This window comes from Arachis ipaensis, chromosome B6, assembly GCF_059453495.1.
Source record: "Arachis ipaensis isolate K30076 ecotype BB chromosome B6, ASM5945349v1, whole genome shotgun sequence".
Classification (NCBI taxonomy): Eukaryota; Viridiplantae; Streptophyta; class Magnoliopsida; order Fabales; family Fabaceae; genus Arachis; species Arachis ipaensis.
In genome coordinates this window covers 80494624-80501295 of record NC_142441.1, presented here as the reverse complement: position 1 = coordinate 80501295, position 6672 = coordinate 80494624, and the positions used below count along the sequence as shown (strand labels likewise).

Below are 6672 nucleotides of genomic sequence, written 5' to 3'. Positions count from 1 at the left end.
AAGGATAGTAAATCCTATTCCAGCATGATCGAGAACCGACAGATAAATAGCCGTGCCGTGACAGGGTGCGTGAGCATATTATTCACTGAGAGGATAAGATGAAGCCATTGGCAAGGGTGATGCCTCCAGACGATTAGCCGTGCCGTGACAGGGCATTGGATCATTTTCCCGAGAGATGACCGAAAGTAGCCATTGACAGTGGTGATGTATCACATAAAGCCAGCCATGGAAAGGAGTAAGACTTATTGGATGAAGATAGCAGGAAAGCAGAGGTTCAGAGGAACGAAAAGCATCTCCATTCGCTTATCTGAAATTCCTGCCAATGAATCTACATAAGTATCTCTATCCCTTTTATTGTTTATTTTAATCTAATAAAGTATCATGTTTAAATCCGCTTGACTGAGATTTACAAGATGACCATAGCTTGCTTCATACCAACAATCTCCGTGGGATTCGACCCTTACTCACGTAAGGTATTACTTGGACGACCCAGTGCACTTGCTGGTTAGTTGTATCGAAGTTGTGACAATTATGAATTAAGATCAGAGCACCAAGCTCTGGAGCCATTACCAGGATTTGTTCGAGCCTGGAGATCACAATTTCGTGCACCAAGTTTTTGGCGCCGTTGCCGGGGATTGTTTGAGTTTTCGGCAAGCTTTTGGTCCGGTAACATCAGTGCCAGATTCCCTTTTGATCCGGCAACAGCACCAAGTTTTTGGCGCCGTTGCCGGGGATTGTTTGAGTTTGGACAACTGACAGTTCATCTTGTTGCTCAGATTAGGTAATTTTCTTTTTGTTTTGTTTTCAAAAATTTTTCAAAAATCTTTCAAAAATTCCTCACTTGTTTTCGAAAAAAAAAATTTTTTTTACTAAAAATAATGTTTTCAAAAATAAATTATTCTATGGCTTCAAAATTTTTAAGAATGAATTCTAGTGTTTCATGAAATATGTTGAATCATATCTGGCTGTAAAGCCATACCCAAACTACTTTGGGATTGGTATTCAACTAATCACTCCAGCCCATGTAATTATATGTTAAAGCTTGGCTGGCTGTTAAGCCATGCCAGACCCTTTGATTGGAGCTTTAAGACTAACATGGTAAGATTCCTGGAATTCATATTAAAAATTTTGGAATCCTTAATTTTCCCTTTTTCATATAATTTTCGAAAAATACAAAAAAATTTAGAAAATCATAAAAATAAAAAATATTTCATGTTTCTTGTTTGAGTCTTGAGTCATATTATAAGTTTGGTGTCAATTGCATGTGCATCTTGCATTTTTCGAAAATTCATGCATTCATAGTGTTCTTCATGATCTTCAAGTTGTTCTTGGTAAGTCTTCTTGTTTGATCTTGATGATTTTTTGTTTTGTGTCTTTTCATGTTTATGATATGCATTCTTGAATTCTTCGTGCGTAAGCATTAAAGAATTCTAAGTTTGGTGTCTTGCATGTTTTCTTTGCATTAAAAATTTTTCAAAATTATGTTCTTGATGTTCATCTTGACATTCATAGTGTTCTTGGTGTTCATCTTGACATTCATATCATTCATGCATGCATTCATTGTTTTGATCTAAAAATTTCATGCATTGCATAATTTTCATGTTTTTCATAAAAATTTCAAAAATCAAAAAAATATCTTTCCTTTTTTTCTCTCATCAAATTCGAAAATTTGGATTGACTTTTTCAAAAATTTTTAAAATCAAATTGTTTTTCATGAGTCAAATCAAATTTTCAATTTGAAAATCTTATCTTTTTCAAAATCTTTTCAAAAATCAAATCTTTTTCAAAATTCTTAATTATTTTCGAAAATTCCAAAAATATTTTTCAAAAATCTTTTTCTTATTTTTATAACAAATTTTCGAAAATAGCATAATCAATTAATGTTTTGATTCAAAAATTTGAAGTTTGTTACTTGCTTGTTAAGAAAGATTCAAACTTTGAGTTCTAGAATCATATCTTGTGATTTCTTATGAATCAAGTCATTAATTGTGATTTTAAAAATCAAATCTTTTTCAAAAACTAATTTCTATCATATCTTTTCAAAAATATCTTCTCATCTTATCTTTTTCAAAAATATCTTTTCAAAATATCTTTTCTAACCTCCTAACTTCTTATCTTTTTCAAAATTTGTTTCAACTAACTAACTAACTTTTTGTTTGTTTCTTAACTTTTTCAAAACTACCTAACTAACTCTCTCTCTCTATTTTCGAAAATATCTTCCCCCTTTTTCAAAATTTCTTTTTAATTAACTAATTATTTTTAATTTTTATTTTTGATTTCAAAAAAAAAAATTTTCGAAAAAAAAATTACTAAACATTTTTTCAAAAACCAATTTTCAAAAATCACTAACTCCTTTTCAAAATAATTTTCGAAATTTATACCTCCCCCATCCTATTCTATTTATTCATTCATATCCTAACATCTCATCTCACATCTCTTCCATTCTCACAGTTGTGTTTCTTCCTTTATATTACATTCTTTGTCTCCCCCTTTTCTTCCACTCACAAAGGGATCCCTATACTGTGGTATAAAGGATCTCTATTATTATTATTATTATTTTTCTGTGCCTTCTTCTTTGTCATATGAGCAGGAGCAAGGATAAGAGCATTCTTGTGGAAGCAGATCCAGAACCTGAAAGGACTCTGAAGAGAAAATTAAGAGAAGCTAAAATACACCAATCCAGAGATAACCTTTCAGAAATTTTCGAACAGGCAGAGGAGATGGCAGCCGAAAATAATAATAATGTAAGGAAGATGCTTGGTGACTTTACTGCACCTAATTCCAATTTACATGGAAGAAGCATCTCCATTCCTGCCATTGGAGCAAACAACTTTGAGCTGAAACCTCAATTAGTTTCTCTGATGCAGCAGAACTGCAAGTTTCATGGACTTCCATCTGAAGATCCTTTTCAGTTCTTAACTGAATTCTTGCAGATATGTGATACTGTTAAGACTAATGGAGTAGATCCTGAAGTCTACAGGCTCATGCTTTTCCCCTTTGCTGTAAGAGACAGAGTTAGATTATGGTTGGATTCTCAACCTAAAGACAGCCTGAACTCTTGGGATAAGCTGGTCACGGCTTTCTTAGCCAAGTACTTTCCTCCTCAAAAGCTGAGCAAGCTTAGAGCTGATGTTCAAACCTTCAGACAGAAAGAAGGTGAATCCCTCTATGAAGCTTGGGAAAGATACAAACAGTTGACCAAAAAGTGTCCTTCTGACATGCTTTCAGAATGGACCATCCTGGATATATTCTATGATGGTTTATCTGAGCTATCAAAGATGTCACTGGACACTTCTGCAGGTGGATCCATTCACCTAAAGAAAACGCCTGCAGAAGCTCAAGAACTCATTGACATGGTTGCAAATAACCAGTTCATGTACACTTCTGAAAGGAATCCTGTGAATAATGGGACGCCTATGAAGAAGGGAGTTCTTGAGGTTGATACTCTGAATGCCATATTGGCTCAGAATAAAATATTGACTCAGCAAGTCAATATGATTTCTCAGAGTCTGCATGGAATGCAAGCTGCATCCAACAGTACTCAAGAGGCATCTTCTGAAGAAGAAGCTTATGATCCTGAGAACCCTGCAATAACAGAGGTTAACTACTTAGGTGAACCTTATGGAAACACCTATAACTCATCATGGAGAAATCATCCAAATTTCTCATGGAAGGATCAAAAGCCTCAACAAGGCTTTAATAATGGTGGAAGAAACAGGTTTAGCAATAGCAAGCCTTTTCCATCATCAACTCAGCAACAGACAGAGAACTCTGAACAAAATGCTTCTAATTTAGCAAATCTAGTCTCTGATCTATCTAAGGCCACTGTAAGTTTCATGAATGAAACAAGGTCTTCCATTAGAAATCTGGAAGCACAAGTGGGCCAGCTGAGTAAAAGGATCACTGAAATCCCTCCTAGTACTCTCCCAAGCAATACAGAAGAGAACCCAAAAGGAGAGTGCAAGGCCATTGACATAAGCGCCATGGCCGAACCTCTGAGGAGAGGAGAGGACGTGAATCCCAAGGAGGAAGACCTCCTGGGACGTCCAGTGATCAATAAGGAGCGTCCTTCTGGGGAACCAAAGGAGTCTGAGGCTCATCTAGAGACCATAGAGATTCCATTGAACCTCCTTATGCCCTTCATGAGCTCTGATGAGTATTCCTCTTCTGAAGAGAATGAGGATGTCACTGAAGAGCAAACTGCCAAGTTTCTTGGTGCAATCATGAAGCTGAATGCCAAATTGTTTGGCATTGATGCTTGGGAAGTTGAACCTCCCTTGTTCATCAATGAACTAAGTGATCTGGATCAACTGACATTGCCTCAGAAGAGACAGGATCCTGAAAAGTTCATAATACCCTGTACCATAGGCACCATGATCTTTAAGGCTCTGTGTGACCTTGGTTCAGGAATAAACCTCATGCCCCTCTCTGTAATAGAGAAACTGGGAATCTATGGGGTGCAAGCTGCTAAAATCTCACTAGAGATGGCAGACAGCTCAAGAAGACAGGCTTATGGACAAGTAGAAGATGTATTAGTAAAGGTTGAGGGCCTTTACATACCTACTGATTTCATAGTCCTGGATACTGGAAAGGAAGAGGATGAATCCATCATCCTAGGAAGACCTTTCCTGGCCACAGCAAGAGCTGTGATTGATGTTGACAGAGGTGAAATAGTCCTTCAATGGAATGAGAACTCCCTTGTATTCAAAACTCAAGGATCTCCCTCTGCAACCATGGAGAGGAAGCTTGAAAAGCTTCTCTCAAAGCAGAGTCAACCAGAGCCCCCACAGTCAAACTCTAAGTTTGGTGTTGGGAGGCCACAACCAAACTCTAAGTTTGGTGTTGAACTCCCATATCCAAACTCTAAGTTTGGTGTTGGAGAGTCTCAACAAAGCTCTGCACATCTGTGAGGCTCCATGAGAGCCCACTGTCAAGCTATTGACATTAAAGAAGCGCTTGTTGGGAGGCAACCCAATGTTTATCTAATTCATATTATTTTTCATATTTTCTTAGGTTCATGATCATGTGGAGTCACAAAATAAATATAAAAATTGAAAACGGAATCAAAAACAGCAGAAGAAAAATCACACCCTGGAGGAGCATCTGTCTGGCGTTCAGCGCCAGAACAGAGCATGGTTCTGGCGCTGAACGCCCAAAATGGGCAGCTTCTGGGCGCTGAACGCCAGAACAGGCATGGTTCTGGCGTTCAACGCCAGAAATGGCACACAAATGGGCGTTGAACGCCCAAAATGGCCACCAACCTGGCGCTGAACGCCCAGAGTTGGATACAAAGGCATTTTTACATGCCTAAGGGGTGCAGGGATGTAAATCCTTGAAAACCTCAGGATCTGTGGACCCCACAGGATCCACTCAGGATCTGTGGACCCCACAGGATCCCCACCTACCTCCACTCACTTCTTCTCACCACTCTCTTTCACACAACCCCATAAACACTCTTCCCTAAAAAGCCCTTCACCAATCACCTCAATCTCTCTCCCCCATTAAACCTTCACCATTCACATCCACCCACTCTTCCCAATAAACCTACCTCATAAACTCCACCTACCTTCAAAATTCAAAACCAATTTCCCACCCAAACCCACCCATATGGCCGAACCTTAAACCCCCCTCCCTTCCCTATATAAAGACCTCCATTCTTCATCAAATTCACATAACACACCCCTCTACACTCTCCTTGGCCGAAACCACATCTCCCTTTCCCTCTCCATATTTCTTCTTCTTCTTCTTCTTCTATTCTTTTGTTTATTGCTCGAGGGCGAGCAATTTTCTAAGTTTGGTGTGGTAAAAGCATAGCTTTTTTGTTTTTCCATTACCATTGATGGCACCCAAGACCGGAGAATCCTCTAGAAGAGGGAAAGGGAAGACAAAAGCTTCCACATCCGAGTCATGGGAGATGGAAAGATTCATCTCCAAAGCCCATCAAGACCACTTCTATGATGTTGTGGCCAAGAAGAAGGTGATCCCTGAGGTCCCTTTTAAACTCAAAAGAAATGAGTATCCGGAGATCCGACATGAAATTCAAAGAAGAGGTTGGGAAGTTCTAACAAATCCCATCCAACAAGTCGGCATCCTAATGGTTCAAGAGTTCTATGCCAATGCATGGATCACGAAGAACCATGATCAAAGTAAGAACCCGGATCCAAAGAACTATGTTACAATGGTTCGGGGGAAATACTTAGATTTTAGTCCAGGAGAATGTGAGGTTGGCGTTCAACTTGCCATACATGGAAGAGAACGCACGCCCCTACACAAGGAGAGTCAACTTTGATCAAAGGTTGGACCAAGTCCTTATGGACATATGTGTAGAAGGAGCTCAATGGAAGATTGACTCCAAAGGCAAACCGGTTCAACTAAGAAGATTGGACCTCAAGCCTATTGCTAGAGGATGGCTGGAGTTTATTCAATGCTCAATCATTCTCACTAGCAACCGGTCTGAAGTTACTATAGACCGGGCCATCATGATCTATAGCATCATGATTGGAGAAGAGGTGGAAGTTCATGAGATTATACCTCAAGAACTCTACAAGGTGGCTGACAAGTCCTCCACTATGGCAAGGTTAGCCTTTCCTCACCTCATTTTCCACCTATGCAATTCAGCTGGGATTGACATAGAAGGAGATATCCTCATCAAAGAAGACAAGCCCATCACTA

The 6672-nt window shown here is 38.9% G+C and overlaps 1 non-coding gene across 1 annotated transcript; it reads right to left on the bottom strand.

Moving 5' to 3' along the window:
* Positions 1-3116: 3116 nt before the first annotated feature.
* LOC148561489 (small nucleolar RNA R71) lies at positions 3117-3224 on the bottom strand. Its single transcript, XR_015887340.1, has one exon. It is a non-coding gene; the product is annotated as a small nucleolar RNA R71 (small nucleolar RNA).
* Positions 3225-6672: the final 3448 nt, after the last annotated feature.